Source organism: Mobula birostris, chromosome 6, assembly GCF_030028105.1.
Source record: "Mobula birostris isolate sMobBir1 chromosome 6, sMobBir1.hap1, whole genome shotgun sequence".
In the NCBI taxonomy this organism is placed as follows: Eukaryota; Metazoa; Chordata; class Chondrichthyes; order Myliobatiformes; family Myliobatidae; genus Mobula; species Mobula birostris.
Window position 1 is genome coordinate 77,968,371 of NC_092375.1, and position 18,689 is coordinate 77,987,059.

The window sequence follows — 18,689 nt, forward strand, 5'->3', positions numbered from 1 at the left end:
GAGGGGGGAGCATTGAGACGTTGACTGGAAGCAGTGGTTGTCGGACAAGTCCTCGTCTGATGTATGGGAACTGTTTAAAGATCAACTGATCTGAGTTCAGGATCAGCACGTTTTAGTAGAGTAAGGACAAGGTGGTAAGCTAAGAGAATGTTAGATGACCTGAGAGGTCCAAGATTTAGCCCAAGTGAAAAGAAACATATGTATAGATTAGGAAGCTAAAATCAGACTGGGGCTTTGAGGGATACAGAGAAAACAGGAAAGTGTTCAGGCAAGGAACGCTGGTGGCCATGAAACAGGAAAACCAAGAGGCCATGAAATATCCTTGTGAGAAGGGTCAAGGAGAATCCCAAGGCACTTTATACTTGTATTTAAAAAAAAAGTGGATGAATTGGCTCAGGTACTAAATAGTTCATAAAACCATAAGACATAGGAGCAGAATTAGGCTATTCAGCCCATTGAATCTGCTCCGCCATTCCATCATGGCTGATTTATTATCTCTCTCGATCCCATTCTCTTAATTCTCCCCCTTACCTTTAACACCCTGACTATTCAATAACCTATCATCTTCTGCATTGAATGTACCCAATGATATGGCTCCACAGTCATCTGTGGCAATGAATTTCAGAGATTCAGTACTCTCTGACTAAAGAAATTCCTCCTCAGCTCTGTTCTAAAGAGACATCCTTCTATTCTGAGGCTGGACTCCCTCTCCATAGGAAACATCCTCTCCACCTCCATTCTATCTAGGCCTTTCAATATTTGATAGGCTTCAATGAGATCCCCCTCATTCTTCTAAACTCCAGTGAGTACAGGCTCAGCCATCAAATGCTATGCATACATTAACCCCGTTCATTCCCAAAATCATTCTCTTGAACCACCTCAGGACCCTCTCCAATGCCAGCATATCTTTGCTTAGATCAGGGGCCTAAAACTGCTACAGTACTCCATGCTGCCTGACCAATGCCTTAGAAAGTCTCAGTATTGCATTCTTGCTGTTGTATTATAGTCGTGTTGAAATAAGTGTTAACATTGCATTTGCCTTCCTTACCACTGAGTCAGCCTGACATTTGTGCTGTTATAGCCCAAGTGCAGAAGGAAAGAAAAGCAGATGAGCAGTTCACTGACATTTAATATGAACTGTACAGAATTAAGGAAAAACAATAAATGCTCTGTCAACAAGGCTGTTAACTAAAATCCTGACACTGAAAGCTAACACAGACACCGTGTCTAGGAAGCAGTAACTTAATACTAAATTCATACTGCTCTTTTACAGCATCAGTCTAAATAGTAGTCTTCGTTCTGAGAACAAGGACAAAGGTAAGCAGGGAGTGTAGACACTGCTGTGCTTTTTGTCCTATCTCCCCAAGACCAGAATGAGAGAAGAGAGTTAAGTACCACCACAATGAAACACTATTTGGCTGGAACCTGCTCAGTCATGAGCGAGATTGCTGAACCCTTTCTGCAGCCTCCCTGCGAGGGTGAACCGACACCGCGGCCAAGTCCATGGTTGTGACACAATCTGCAAGTTACAAAGATACAAAAAGCTTTATTGTCATTCTAACCGTACATCAGCTCCGCAGGGCAGAATGAGACAGCGTTTCCCAGGAGCAGTGCAATCATAACATAACAAAACCAACACTAAATAATGAAAATAACAATAAATAGTAAAACACAATAGCCACATATCAGTTAAAATCAAGTTATAAGTGTCCAGTGCAAGTTAAAAGTGTCCAAAGCAGAGTCAGGTAGAGCAGCTATTTAGCAGTCTGACTGCCTGTGGGAGAAAGCTGTTTAATAGCCTTGTAGTTTTAGTTTTGATGCTCCTGTAATGTTTGCCTGACGGCAGAAGAACAAACAGTTCATGGAGAGGGTGCGAGGGGTTTTTAATGATGTACCGTACCTCCTGGAGGCATCGACTCTGAAAGAGGTCTTGGACAGAAGGTAGGGAGATCCCAAAAACCTTCTCTGCTCCCCTAACCACCCTCTGCAAGGCTTTTTTTGTCGACAGCACTGCAGCTGGAGTACCAGGTTGTGATGCAAAAGGTCAGCACACTCTCAACCACGCCTCTGTAGAATGTAGTTAAGATGTTAGTGGGGAGTGATGCTTGTTTAAGCTTCCTCAGAAAGTGCAATCTCTGCTGGGCCTGTTTTACAATCCCAGTGGTGTTCCTGGACCAGGTGAGATTGTCCGAGATCTGCACCTCAAGGAACTTGATGTTTTCCACTCTCTCCGCTCTCTCCACTGTGGAGCCGTTGATGCTGAGGAGTGTGTGCTCAGGCTGAGACTGTCTGAAATCGACGATCATCTCCTTGGTTTTGGTGACATTAAACATCAAGTTGTTATCACTGCACCAGCTCTCTAGGTGTTTGACCTCCTCCCTGTACATTGTTCCATCATTTTTAGGACTCCCAAATCCTTCCTAAGTCCATTTGATTTGTTTTTAAATTTTCTCTCCATTTAGAAAATACTCCTTCTACCAAAATGCATGACTATACAATTCCCTACACATATTCCATCTGCCAGTTCATTGCCCATTCTCCCAATCTGTCTAAGTCCTTCAACAGAATCCTGTTTCCTCAACAATACCTGCCCATCGACCTATGTTCATATTGTCCACAAAACTGGCCAGAAAACCATTAATTCTGTCATCCAAATCATTGACATATAACATGAAAGGAGGTGGTTTCAACATAGACTCCTGCGGGACACCACTTATCACTGGCAGCCAAACAGAAAAAAAACCCTCTATTCCCACACTTTTGCCTCCTGCCAGTCTGCCAATCTTTTATCCATGCTAGTATCATCTTTCTCACTTAACCCTTGACCTCTAGTTGTTGTCCCACCCAACCTCAGTGAAACCTTTGTTAAATTTATATACCTCTATCAAATCTCCCCTCAATCTTAGAACCATAGAACCATAGAACAATACAGCACAGAAACAGGCCTTTTGGCCCTTCTTGGCTGTGCTGAACCATTTTTCTGATCTTCAAGAGGACCAATTTTATCCCTTACTATCATTTTGCTCTTAATATACCTGTAGAAGCTCTTTGGATTATCCTTCACCTTGACTGCCAAAGCAACCTCATGTCTTCTTTTAGCCTTCCTGATTTCTTTCTTAAGTAATTTTTTGCACTTTTTATACTCCTCAAGTACATTATTTGCTCCCTGTTTCCTATACATGTCATACATCTCTCTTTCCTTCTTTATCAGAGTTCCAATATCCCTTGAGAACCAAGGTTCCTTATTCTTATTCACTTTACCTTTAATCCTGACAGGAACATACAAACTCTGCACTCTCAAAATTTCTCCTTTGAAGGCCTCCCACTTACCAATCACATCCTTGCCAGAGAACAACCTGTCCCAATCCACACTTCTTAGATCCTTTCTGATTTCTTCAAATTTGGCCTTTTTCCAGTTTAGAACCTCAACCCAAGGAGCAGATCTATCTTTATCCATGATCAAGTTGAAACTAATGGTGTTATGATCACTGGAACCAAGGTGTTCCCCTACACACACTTCCGTCACCTGTCTTAACCAGTTTCCTAATAGGAGATCTAATATTGCATCCTCTCTAGTTGGTACCTCTATATACTGATTTAAAAAACTTTCCTGAACACATTTTACAAATTCTAACCTGTCTAGACTTTTAACAATATGGGAATCGCAATCAATATGTGGAAAATTAAAATCCCCTACTATCACAACTTCATGTTTCCTGCAGTTGTCTGCTATCTCTCTGCAGATTTGCTCCTCCAATTCTCACTGACTATTGAGTGGTCTATAATACAACCCCATTAATGTGGTCATACCTTTCCTGTTTCTCAGCTCCACCCACATGGCCTCGGTAGACAAGCCCTCTAATCTGTCCTGCCTGAGTACTGCTGTAACGTTTTCCCTGACTAGCAATGCCACCGCCACCCTTCATTCCTCTGCCTCTATCATGTCTGAAACATCGGAACCCTGGAACATTAAGCTGCCAGTCCTGCCCCTCCTGCAGCCAAGTTTCACTAATGGCTATAATGTCATAATTCCATGTGTCAATCCACACCCTCAGCTCGTCAGCCTTCCCCACAATACTCCTTGCATTGAAATAGACACACCTCAGAAGATTATTACCACCACTCACAACCCTTCTATTTGTGACTTTGCATGAACTTTTAACATCATTTATTTTCACCGCGCTCCGCTATCTGCTCGGGCACTCTGGTTCCCATCCCCCTGCAAATCTAGTTTAAACCCTCCCCAAAAGCAGTAACAAACCTCCCTGCAAGGATATTGGTCCCCTTGTAGTTCAGGTGTAACCTGTCTCTCTTGTACAGGTCCCACCTGCTCCAGAAGAGGTTCCAATGATCCTGAAATCTGAAACCCTGCTCCCTACACCAGTTCCTCAGCCACATGTTCATCCGCCAGAGCATCCTATTCTTACCCTCACTGGTACATGGCACATGTAGCAATCCTAAGATTACCACCCTCGAGGTCCTGCTTTTTAACTTCCTACCAAGCTCTCTATATTCACTTTTCAGGACCTCCTCACTCTTTCTTCCTACGTCATTGGTACCGATGTGTACCATGACATCTGGCTGATCACCCTCCCACTTCAAAATGCTGTGCACGCGATCAGAGACATCCCTGACCCTGGCACCTGGGAGGCAACAAACCATCCAGGAGTCTCTGTCACGACCACAGAAACTCCTTTCTGTACCTCTAACTATCGAGTCCCCTATCACTACCAATCTCCTCTTCTTCCACCCTCCCTTCTGCACTGCAGAACCAGACTCAGTGCCAGAGATCCGGCTGCCACAGCTTGTACCAATTACTTCTAAGTACCAATTACTTATTCAATCTTTACTTATAACTCTGGTCCTCCAGTCCTGACAATATCCTGTAAATTTTCTCTGTACTTTTTCAACCTTACCTGCATTTTTCCTGTAGGTAGGTGACGAAAACTGCACATAATACTCTAAATTAGGTCTCACCGATGCTTTATACAACTTGAACATAACATCCCAACTCCCATACGCAGTACTTCGATTATGCCTTCGTTCATGAAAGGAAGTGGGGAACTTAACCCACTGTTGCTGCTTGCTGACATCTTCTGAAGTGTAAGCAAAATGTAGTTGACTGTACCACATTTATGTTAAGTGGCAATTAATCTAAGTTACATCCACTCTTAGTAAGTTTGTCTTTGCATTATCATTTAAGAAAGCCAGACTTTTATTATGTAGTCAGCCACACTGACTCTTAATACAGAATATGTTTTAAAAGACCAGTCAGATCTGATAAATGGACTATAACAATTTGTTGATTGTTGAATATTTTTGAATGCATTAAACTTCCCAGTCATCACTGTGGTTTTGCTTTTCCGAGCACAAATTTTTAAAATCCAAACTCATTATAATTTTGAAAACCTCAATCATACAGTACAGCTGAGCTCCTCCATGCTGACCAAAGTGGTAATCTGAGATAGTCCCTTCTGTCAATGCTTAGCCCAATTCTACAACTTCTACAGTCTACTGCTGCCAACCCAATAAAAATTAATAATTGGCAATACTTTATCCTCTGTCAGATCCACACTTTCAATCACCAACTCAGATTCGAGGAGCAACACCTTATATTCTGTCTGGGTAGCCTCCAACCTGATGGCATGAGCATTGATTTCTTAAACTTCCAGTAATTGCTTCCCCCTTCATTATTCCCACTTCCCACCCGCCTATCTCCTTATCTGTCCATCACCTCCCTCTGGTGCTCCTCCCCTTTCCCTTTCTTCCATGGTCTTCTACCCTCCCCTATCAGATTCCCCTTCTGCAGCCCTTTATACCTTTCACCTATCAGCTTCCCAGCTCTTTACTTCACCCCTCCCCCATTTCCCGGTTTCACTCATCACCTATCACCATGGACTTATCCCTCCCCTCCCCCCACCTTCTTGCTCTAACTTCTCATCTTTTTCTTTCCAGTCCTGCTGAGGGCTCTCTGCCTGAATCGTCAACTGTTCGCTCTATTCCATAGATGCTGCATGGTCTGCTGTGTTCCTCCAGCATTTTGTGTTTGTTGCTTGGATTTCCAGCATCTGCAGATTTTCTCATATTAGTGATAATAAACTTGATTCCAATTCCTCTGGCAGCTTTTTCCATATGCCGAACACCCTCAGTAAGAAAAGATTGCCCCATTGTCTCATTCAAATATTTTTCTCATATTTTTAATGCATGCCCTCTAATTTTAGATTCCCGTACACTGGAGAAAATGTCTGTGATCATCTGTCTTATCTACATGCCTCACTATTTTATATATTCTATAAGGTCACACCCTCAGCCTCCTTCACTCCAGGGAAGACACACCCAGCTTATCCAATCTCTCTTGATAGCTCTATCCCAGCAGTCCCAGGCAACATAAGCCCATAAAACTATAAGGCATAGGCCATTTGATCATGGCTGATTTATGTTCCATTTCAACTCCATTCTACTTCCTTTTTTCTGTAACGTTTGACACCCTCAGTAATCAAGAACATATCTAACTCCTTTTTAAATATACCCAATGACATGATCTCCACAGCCCTCTGTGGCATTGAATCCCACCGTTTCACCATCCTCTGGCTAAAGACATTTCTCCCCATCTCTGTTCATAAGGGACAATCCTTCTATGCTGATACTGTGCCCTTTGGTTCCAGACTTTCCCACTATTGGAAACATACTCTCCATATCTACTCTATCGTGGCCTTTTATATCCTTTCATCCTCGCAAATATTTTTAGTGCGCTCTCGAGTTCAGAATCAAAATCAGGTTTATTATCACTTAAATATGTCATAAAATGTATTATTTTGTGGCAGCAGTATAGTGCAAAATGAAATTACTATAAGCTGCAATAAATAGTGCAAAAGAGAAATGGTGAAGTAGTATTCATAGGTTCATAGACAGTTCAGAAATCTGAAAGTGCGGGGAATAGCTGTTCCTAAAATATTGACCTTGGGTCTTCACTCCTCGGTGAGTTTGAGGAGGTTTGGTATATCACCAAAGACTCTAGTATATTTTCACAGGTGTACTGTGGGGAGCTGTCTGACTGGTTGCATCACCATCTGCTATGGGGGCTCCAATGCGCAGAATCAACAGAGACTGCAAAAGATTGTAGACTCAGCTAGCTTTATCACGTGCGCAAGCCTCTTGAGAACTTCTTCAAAAGGCAGTGCCTCAAGAAGGCAGATTCATCATTAGGGATCCCCTTTTTATCAGTTAGGTCAAGGCAAATTCTCACAAGTTAACACAACAAAATGCTGGGGGAAGTCAGCAGGTCAAGCAGCATCTATGAAGAGAAATAAAGAGCTGAGGTTTCAGGCCAAGACCCTTCATTAAGACGTTGGCCCAAAATGTTGCCTCTTCATTCCTCTCCTTAGATGCTGCCTGACCTGCTGAGTTTCTTCAGCATTTTGTGTGTGTTACTCTGGATTTCCAGCATCTGCAGAATCTCTTGCGTCCCACAAGTTAAGATATTTCTTTCACATGTCTAGCTCTTCCATCTATTCAAACCTTGCGTTCAAACTTCCTTAAAATAAGCTCCCTCCCTCAGTCCCCTTCCCTCTCCCTTCCCGTTTGCCTTTCTACCTTGTTCCCTCTCCTTCATTTTCCCTCTCTCTCATTCTGTCTTAGCAGCTGCTCCCTGCCTTGCTCTATTGAAGCAGAAATGAGCTGACTTTGTTTTCAGTCAATAGCAGGGCGGTTGTAAAGTATACCAGCCTGCATACTAAATTCTGCCTAGGGTTGCTGGAGTGGTGTTGATATTTCCTTCAGGATTGTCCACTAAGCTATGGAAGGTGAAATAGCTGTGACTGGAGTGATCAATGTATCGAGGGAGGGATACCATGAACCCCTAAAGTCCATCCTTAGGGGCAGTATGCCTCTTGAAAGCAACAGCTGGCTAGAAACAAATAAATAATGGTATCACTGGAACTTCTGATGGTCTCTGTGATGAGAGGCCTGGGCGAAGACGGTTAGGACCCAACTGTTGGAGTATCCGACACTAGAATCGAAACATGATTTCGAGGCTGAGAAGAGAACAGGGTCCCTGACTAGGTGCTAGACAAGAACCTGCTGAGACAAGACAAGAATCCAAACAAGACAGAAATCCTAAACACAATCACAGACTGAATCAAAGTTGAGCTGTGATTGAGCCCTGAGCTTGAGTCCAGGTGCTCTTTGAATATCCAAATCTTGGCACCAAAACAAGACAGCCAGTTAGTGGAGCGGACCCCGAATCTTTAAAGGGAACACAGCAGTTATCTGTACCCCGGCAAACTTGAGCATCTAAACCCTGGAGGTTAGCAGGGTCGGGTGCATACCCTAACAGTCTCATGCTAAGCACACAGCTTTGACTGCAGCAAAGGATGCAAGGAAGGGTTAGTGTTCAGTACAGCAGTATTCAGAGTAAGTTGTGAGTGCTTAATGTGTGGTGCCTATGAATGCTGGTTCATGTCATTGGCTATTTAATTAACCTTTTTTCAGGAGAACATAGCTTCTTGCTTCTTAAAGATTTTTTTTGGCCGAACCTGGCCTTTGGAGTGAGTGAGAGGCTGCATGCTGGCACTCTGGGGAAGCCTGGAATGGACCGATTGAGAAATAGATGAACCTGACTAGAGAGCATTAGTGGCCTCTTTGATGATGCAGAGATCAGAAAGGTATGAGATGTGACACATCTAGCAGCTGCAGTGTCTAGGGAGTTGAGAATCACCTTCACTTCCACTTAGGGGCAGAACAAGCATGTGAGAGTTTGCTCAAGTGGCTTTATAAGGTCACAGTAAGCACGCAAGTGACCCTTTGGTTGCTCAGGAGGCATCTTTTATTCATCTGTGTCATCATGATATATCTGAACAAGAAGTATCAGAAGGCAGTTTTGTGTTTGTTTGAAAAGAAGAGTCAATGGTCAATACAAGCAGTGTACAGAATGAGCTGTCTATGAGTGTAAGGTGACACAACTATGAACAGGTTCATGCCATTGGTTTGTAAATTGATTTTATTGTTCTCCTGCAGCCTTGATAAACATTGCATCTTCTGCAAACAAGCAGCAACTGCCACTTCCAGACCAATTTGCTTGAAAGTATCAGACATGATAAAGTTTGGGAGTTGCACCACTGCCTGGACGGGATTAACTCCAGGAAAAAAAACAGAACAAGTCAACACAACAGTATCAGCTAAAAATGACATTGAGTAAATAATGACACCTGAAGCATTCACAAAATTACTTCACTCTTGCTAATGCAAAAGCTCTGAGGAGCCTATTGTACTTGGGGAATGAGCACCCAAGCCTCTGAAAGGTAGGTGTGGAAGGCATCTCCTCCAGTTGCAGAGAGGATGCTCCAAGCCTCCATGTTTAATTTACAATTTATTAATTTTCTAAGACTGTGCACTTAAATACCAAACTGCCAGAAGCAATGTGTCAAGCCCAAAATGAAGAATTATTTATAAATGCTGAAAATGTGAAGCAAAATCATACTTGGGTTATTGTTTCTGAATTCAAATGGCTATATAACTGTTTGTGCATATTTATGTTCAGCTCATTAGTGCAGAGGTGTCTTCACGTTGTTGGCTGTAGAGTTACATTTCCAATTAGCACTTCCACTGAATTACTCCTCCTCTGGCTGTTTTCTTAGCTCAACATTATCTATTAGTCTGTGGTACCATGGTGTCGAGAGGTTTTCAAAGGAAAAATATATCTTATTGTGAGCCCTTATTAAATTCACATACTGGAGGACCCTGCAGAGATACCAATGCCCCTGCTGCCTATTTGGTTCTGAGAAGTAACAGCAGCATAGCCTATTATTAGGGTCTACTGCAGGAAATTTATATTGAAATGAAAATCTAGGAAAGCCATATAAAAGTTTTTGGTCCCTAAAGATAAAGCAAGTTAATAATGATGCTTAGGTAGAAAATCACTGTTTTAAGTATACCAGATAGATTTCACAAACTGCAATATAACTGAAAACATTTGAATATATTTGATGTTTAGTGTAACACGTGAAGGGAAAGTGGATTGGATCAACACTGAGAAGATTACAAATCAGGTTGGTAGAAATCTAGCAGAGCTATTTGCATTTTGAAAGATAGTATATCAGCTTTATTATTCATTAATCCCCAATCTCTGCTTTAAATTACTTAAAAAGTTCTGTACATCTTGAACAATGTTGAGTAAGTTACCAAGCTATTCCATCTGTTTTACACTGTCCTCCAATGCTGCAGTTACTTCCTTGACGTTTTAGTCTCAGCAAATACAGGGAAGCACTAGCAGGGTCAACAGGGTGGGATGCATCACTAAGTAGTGCAAAAGGAGAGAGAAAAATATAGAGGTAGTGTACAAAGGTGCAGTGTCCATTCAGAAATCTGATGGCAGAGAGGAAGAAGCTGTTCCAAAAATGCTTAGTGTGTGTCTTCAGGTTCCTGTACCTCCTACTTGATGGCAGCAATGAGAAGAGGGCATGTCCTGGATGAAGGGTCACTTAATAATGGATAAAGGTGACGCATCACCTTTTGAAGATGTCTTCATTGCTGGGTAGGCTCGTACCATGATGGAGTTAGAAACATAGAAACATAGAAAACCTACAGCACAATACAGGCCCTTTGGCCCACAAAGTTGTGCCGAACATGTCCCTAACTTAGAAATTACTAGGGTTAACCATAGCCCTCTATTTTTCTAGGCTCCATGTACCTATCTAAAAGCCTCTTAAAACACCCTATCGTATCCGTCTCCACCACCATTGCTGGCAGCCCATTCCACAAACTCACCACTTTCTGCGTAAAAAAAACTTACCCCTGACATCTCTGCCATACCTACTCCCAAGCACCTTAAACCTGTGTCCTCTTGTAACAACCATTTCAGCCCTGGGAAAAAGCCTCTGACTATCCACATGATTAATGCCTCTCATCATCTTATACACATCTATCAGGTCACCGTTCATCCTCCGTCGCTCCAAGGAGAAAAGGCCGAGTTCGCTCAACCTGTTTTCATAAGGCATGCTCCCTAATCCAAGCAACATCCTTGTAAATCTCTTCTGCACCCTTTCTATGGTTTCCACATCCTTCCTGTAGTGAGGTGACCAGAATTGAGCACAGTACTGCAAGTGGAGTCTGCCCAGAGTCCTATATAGCTGCAACATTACCTCTCGGCTCTTAAACTCAATCCCACGATTCATGAAGGCCAACACACCGTATGCCATCTTAACCACAGAGTCAATCTACACGGCTGCCTTGAGTGTCCTATGGACTCGGACCCCAAGATCCCTCTGATCCTCCACACTGCTAAGAGTCTTACCATTAATACTATATTCTGCCATCATATTTGACCTACCAAAATGAACCACCTCACACTTATCTGGGTTGAACTCCATCTGCCACTTCTCAGCCCAGTTTTGCATCCTATTAATGTCCCGCTGTAACCTCTGACAGCCCTTCACACTATCCACAACACCCCCAACCTTTGTGTCATCAGCAAACTTACTGACCCCTCCCACCACTACCTCATCCAGGTCATTTATAAAAATCACCAAGAGTAAGGGTCTCAGAACAGATCCCTGAGACACACCACTGGTCACTGACCCCCATGCAGAATATGACCCGTCTGCAACCACTCTTTGTTTTCTGTGGGCAAGCCAGTTCTGGATCCACAAAGCAATATCCCCTTGGATTCCATCCCTCCTTACTTCCTCAATAAGCCTTGCATGGGGTACCTTATCAAATGCCTTGCTGAAATCCATACACACTACATCTACTGCTCTTCCTTCATCAATGTGTTTAGTCACATCCTCAAAAAAATCAAACAAGCTCATAAGGCACGACCTGCCTTTGACAAAGCCATGCTGACTATTCCTAATCATATTATACCTCTCCAAATGTTCATAAATCCTGCCTCTCAGGACCTTCTCCATCAACTTACCAACTACTGGAGTAAGACTCACTGGTCTATAATTTCCTGAGCTATCTCTACTCCCTTTCTTGAATAAGGGAACAACATCCGCAAACCTCCAATCCTCTGGAACCTCTCCTGTCCCCATTGATGATGCAAAGATCATCGCCTGAGACTCAACAGTCTCCTTCCTCGCCTCCCACAGTAGCCTGGAGTACATCTCATCCAGTCCCAGAAACTTATCCAACTTGATGCTTTTCAAAAGCTCCAGCACATCCTCTTCCTTAATATCTACATGCTCAAGCTTTTCAGTCTGCTGCAAGTCAGCACTACAATCACCAAGATCCTTTTCCATAGTGAATACTGAAGTATTCATTAAGTACCTCTGCTATTTCCTCTGGTTCCATACACACTTTCCCACTGTCACACATTGATAGGTCCTATTCTTTCACGTGTATATAGGTCTATATAGATAGGTCTATGACTACACGCCCTAACCAGAAGCCATGGATGACCACGGAGGTGCGTACGCAGCTGAGGACCCGTGACTCCGCTTTCAGAGCAGGCTACAAGGCAGCCCTAACAAAGGCGAGGACCAAGCTGTCCCGGGCCATCAGAGAGACAAAGTGTGCACGCGCCCAGCGAATCCACAGCCACTTCCAGGACAGCGGTGACACGCGGTGCATGTGGAAGGGCATTCAGGACGTCACCAACTACAAGACAACACCATCCGCCTTTGCCAGTGATGCCTCCCTCCCAGATGCATTGAATAACTTCTATGCTCGTTTTCAGGCGGAAAATGACATGGTGGCGAGGAAGAGCACCCCTCCTCCAAACGACCAGGTGCTGTGTCTTACCGTGGCCGATGTGAGGAGAACCCTGTGTGGGGTCAACCCACGGAAGGCTGCCAGACCAGACAATATTCCTGGCAGAGTGTTTAGAGGATGTGCAGAGAAGCTAGCAGAGATTCTTACTGAGATCTTCAACATCTCCCTGAGCAGCGCCGTCGTTCCTACGTGCTTCAAGGCCGCCACCATCATCCCCGTGCTGAAGAAGTCTTCAGTGTCCTGCCTCAATGACTACCGTCCCGTCGCACTCACATCCATCATCATGAGGTGTTTCGAGAGGCTCATCATGAGGCAAATCAAGGCCCTGCTGCCCCCCTCACTGGACCCTCTGCAGTTCACGTACCATCCGAACCGTTCAACAGACGATGCCATTGCCATCACCCTCCACCTGGCCCTAACCCACCTGGACAAAAAAGACACGTATGTTCGAATGCTGTTCATAGACTTCAGTTCAGCATTCAACACAATCATTCCTCAGAAACTGATTGGAAAGCTGAGTCTTCTGGGCCTGAACATCTCCCTCTGCAACTGGATCCTAGACTTCCTGACTGGGAGACCTCAGTCAGTCTGGATTGGAAGCAGCATCTCCAACATCATCACACTGAGCACGGGGTCCCCCCAGGGCTGTGTGCTCAGTCCACTACTGTTCACTCTGCTGACCCACGACTGTGCTGCAACACACAGCTCGAACCACATCATGAAGTTCACCGATGACATGACCGTGGTGGGTCTCATCAGCAAGAAAGATGAGTCAGCATACAGAGAGGAGGTGCAGTGGCTAACAGACTGGTGCAAAGCCAACAACCTGTCTCTGAATGTAAACAAAACAAAAGAGATGGTTGTTGACTTCAGGAGGACACGGAACGACCACTCTCCACTGAACAACGACGACTCCTCTGTAGAGATCGCTAAGAGCACCAAATTTCTTGGTGTTCACCTGGCAGAGAATCTCACCTGGTCCCTCAGCACCAGCTCCATAGCAAAGAAAGCCCAGCAGCATCTCTACTTTTTGTGATGGCTGAGAAAAGTCCATCTCCCACCCCCCAACCTCACCACATTCTACCGAGGTTGTATTGAGAGCATCCTGAGCAGCTGTATCACTGCCTGGTTCAGAAATTGCACCGTCTCAGATCGCAAGACCCTGCAGCGGATAGTGAGGTCAGCTGAGAAGATCATCGGGGTCTCTCTTCCCGCCATTACAGACGTTTACACCACACGCAAAAGGCACCAAAGTATTCGGGCTGTCACGACCAGGCTATGTAACAGTTTCTTCCCTCAAGTCATCAGACTCTTCAATATCCAGAGTCTGGACTGACACCAACCTACTGCCCTCTACTGTGCATATTGTCTTGTTTATTATTTATTGTAATGCCTGCACTGTTTTGTGCACTTTATGCAGTCCTGGGTATATCTGTAGTCTAGTGTGGTTTTGTGTTTTTTTTGTGTAGTTCAGTGTAGTTTTTGTATTGTTCATGTAGCACCATGGTCCTGAAAAACATTTTCTCATTTTTACTGTGTACTGTACCAACAGTTATGGTTGAAATGACAATAAAAAGTGACCTGACTTGACTTGTCTTATCCTCTTGCTCTTCACATACTTGTAGAATGCCTTGGGGTTTTCCTTAATCCTGCCCGCCAAGGCCTTCTCGTGGCCCCTTCTGGCTCTCCTAATTTCCTCCTTAAGCTGCTTCCTGTTAGCCTCATAAACTTCTAGATCTCTAATATTACCTAGCTCTCTGAACCTTTCGTAAGCTTTTCTTTTCTTCTTGACTAGATTTATTACAGCCTTTGTACACCACGGTTCCTGTACCCTACCATAACTTCCCTGTCTCATTGGAGCGTACCTATGCAGAACCCCACACAAATATCCCCTGAACATTTGCCACAGTTCTTCCGTACCTTTCCCTGAGAACATCTGTTCCCAATTTAAGCTGCCAAGTTCCTGCCTGATAGCCTCATAATTCCCCTTACTCCAATTAAACGCTTTTCTAGCTTGTCTGTTCCTATCTCTCTCCAATGCTATTGTAAAGGAGATAGAATTATGATCACTATCTCCAAAATGCTCTCCTACTGAGAGATCTGACACCTGACCAGGTTCATTTCCCAATACCAAATCAAGTACAGTCTCTCCTCTTGTAGGCTTATCTACATATTGTGTCAAGAAACCTTCCTGAACACACCTAACAAACTCCACCCCATCTAAACCCCTTGCTCTTGGAGATGCCAATCGATATTTGGGAAATTAAAATCTCCCACCATGACAATTCTGTTATTATTATACCTTTCCAGGATCTGTTTTCCTATCTGCTCCTCGATATCCCTGTTACTATTGGGTGGCCTATAAAAAAACACCCAGTAAAGTTATTGACCCCTTCCTGTTCCTAACATCTACCCATAGAGTCTCCGTAGACTATCCCTCCATGGCATCCACCTTTTCTGTAGCCGTGACACTACTTCTGATCAGCAGTGCCATGCCCCCACCTCTTTTGCCTCCCTCCTTGTCCTTTCTGAAACATCTAATACCTGGCACTTGAAGTAACCATTCCTGTCCCTGAGCCATCTAAGTCTCTGTAATGGCCACTACATCACAGCTCCAAATACTGATCCACGCTCTAAGCTCATCCACTTTGTTCACAATACTCTTTGCGTTAAAATAGACATATCTCAAACCATTGGTCTGAGCGTGTCCCTTCTCTATGACCTGCCTATTCTCCCTCACACTCTGTCTCCAAGCTTTCTCTATTTGTGAGCCAACCGCCTCTTCCCCAGTTTCCCCAGTTCAGTTCCCACCCCCCAACATTTCTAGTTTAAACTTTCCCCAGTAGCCTTAGCAAACCTCCCCGCCAGGATTTGGTCCCCCTGGAATTCAAGTGCAACCCATCCTTTTTGTTCAGGTCATACCTGCCCCAAAAGAAGTCCAGATTTGAATCCCTGCTCCCTGTTGCAATCCCTCAGCCACACATTTATCTTCCATCTCATTCTATTCCTATACTCACTGTCGTGTGGCACAGGCAGTGATCCTGAGATTACTACCTTTGAGGTCCTGCTTCTCAACTTCCTTCCTAACTCCTTGTAGTCTGTTTTCAGGACCTCTTCCCTTTTCATACCTATGTCATTGGTACCAATGAGTGCCACGACCTCTGACTGTTCTCCCTTCCACTGCAGGATATCGTGGACGCAATCTGAAACAACTTGGTTGGCTGAGTTTGCAACTTTCTGATCCTGTGTAGTGGCCTCTCCATAGCAGACAGTGATGAAACCAGTTAGAATGCTCTCCATGGTCCATCGGTAGAACTTGCTAGGGTATTGGATATTCGCTTCCAGGAATAGGGGGTCTCATGTTTTGCCAATCTCAGCTTCCTTAACATAGCAGCTGTCATTTGCAGGTTCAAACAGTGTAAGTTAAACTTCAAACTATATGATTTGTTTAGTTTCCGGATATAAATAAGAGCCAGTTTTCAGATCCTACAATGTAAATGGAAAGCAGTAATCAGCTTGAAGTTAAGACCGTAAGACAAAGGAGCAGAAGTCGGCTTCTGGGCCCATCGAGTCTGCTCCGCCATTTTATCATGAGCTGATCCATCCTCCCATTTAGTCCCAGTCCCCCGCCTTCTCACCATAACCTTTGATGCCCCGGTTACTCAGATACCTATCAATCTCTGCCTTAAATACATCCAATGACTTGGCCTCTACTGCTGCCCGTGGCAACAAATCCCATAGATTCACCACCCTCTGGCTAAAAAAATTTCTTTGCATTTCTGTCTGAATGGGCGCCCTTCAATCCTTAAGTCATGCCCTCTCATACTAGACTCCCCCATCATGGGAAACAACTTTGCCACATCCACTCTGTCCATGCCTTTCAGCATTTGAAGTGTTTCTGTGAGGTCTCCCCTCATTCTTCTAAACTCCAAGGAATACAGTCCAAGAGTGGACAAACGTTCCTCATATGTTAACCCTCTCATTCCCGAAATCATTCCAGTGAATCTTCTCTGTACCCTCTCCAACGCCAGCACATCCTTTCTTAAATAAGGAGACCAAAACTGCCCACAGTACTCCAAGTGAGGTCTCACCAGCACCTTATAGAGCCTCAACATCACATCCCTGCTCCTATACTCTATTCCTCTAGAAATGAATGCCAACATTGCATTTGCCTTTTTCACTACCGACTCAGCCTGGAGGTTAACCTTAAGGATATCCTGTACGAGGACTCCCAAGTCCCGTTGCATCTCAGAACTTTGAATTCTTTCCCCATTTAAATAATAGTCTGCCCATTTATTTTTTCTGCCAAAGTGCATAACCATACACTTTCCAACATTGTATTTCATTTGCCACTTCTTTGCCCATTCTTCCAATCTATCCAAGTCTCTCTGTAGACTCTCTGTTTCCTCAGCACTACCGGCCCCTCCACCTATCTTCATATCATCAACAAACTTAGCCACAAAGCCATCTATTCCATAATCCAAATTGTTGATGTACAATGTAAAAAGAAGCGGCCTCAACACGGACCCTGTGGAACACCACTGGTAACCAGCAGCCAACCAGAATAGGTTTATCCCCACTCTCTGTTTCCTTCTAATCAGCCAATGCTCTATCCACGTATGTAACTTTCCTGTAATTCCATGGGCTCTTATCTTTTTAAGTAGCCTCATGTGTGGCACCTTGTCAAAAGCCTTCTGAAAATCCAAATATACAACATCCACTGCATTTCCCTTGTCTAGCCAAATTGTAATTTCCTCAAAAGATTGTAATAGGTTTGTCAGGCAGGAATTTCCTTTAGGGAATCCATGCTGAGTTCTGCCTATCTTGTCATATGCCTCCAGGTACTCTGTAATTTCATCTTCGACAATCGATTCCAACAACTTCCCAACCACCGATGTCAAACTAACAGGCCTATAATTTCCTTTCTGCTTCCTTGCCCCCTTCTTAAATAGCGGAGTGACATTTGCAATCTTCCAGTCCTCCGGAACCATGCCTGAATCTATCGACTTTTGAAGTATCATCGCTAATGCCCCCGCAATCTCCACAGCTACTTCCTTCAGAGCACGAGGGTGCATTCCATCTGGTCCGGGAGATTTATCTACCTTTAGACTATTCAGCTTCCTGAGTACTTTCTCTGTCGTAATTGTGACTGCGCACACTTCTCTTCCCTGCCACCCTTGAGTATCCGGTATACTGCTGATGTCTTCCTCAGTGAAGACTGATGCAAAATACCCATTCAGTTCCTCTACCATCTCCTTATCTCCCATTACAAATTCTCCAGCATCATTTTCTATTGGTCCTATATCCTCTCTCACCTGTCTTGTACTCTTTATATACCTGAAAAAGCTTTTAGTATCCTCTTTGATATTATCTGCTATCTTCCTTTCATAGTTAATCTTTTCCCTCTTAATGACCTTCTTAGTTTCCTTTTGTAAGCTTTTAAAAACTTCCCAATCCTTTGTCTTCTCACTAATTTTTTCTTCCTTGTATGTCCTCTGCTTTGCTTTAACTTTGGCTTTGACTTCTCTAGTCAACCATGGTTGCATCCTTTCTCCATTTGAAAATTTTTTCCTGTTTTGGAATATACCTGTCTTGCACCTTCCTCACTTCTCGCATAAACTCCAGCCACTGCTGCTCTGCCGTCCTTCCCACCAGTGTCTCTTTCCAGTCAACTTTGGCCAGTTCCTCTCTCATGCCACTATAATTTCCTTTACTCCACTGAAATACCGACACATCGGATTTCGGCATCTCTTTTTCAAATTTCACAGTGAACTCAATCATGTTATGATCACTGCCTCCTAAGGGTTCCTTTACCTTAATGCCTCTAATCACCTCCGGTTCATTACACAATACCCAATCCAGTACAGCCGATCCCCTAGTGGGCTCAACGACAAGCTGTTCTAAAAAGCCATCTCGCAGTCATTCTACAAATTCTCTCTCTTGAGATCCAGTGCTGACCTGATTTTCCCAATCCACTCGCA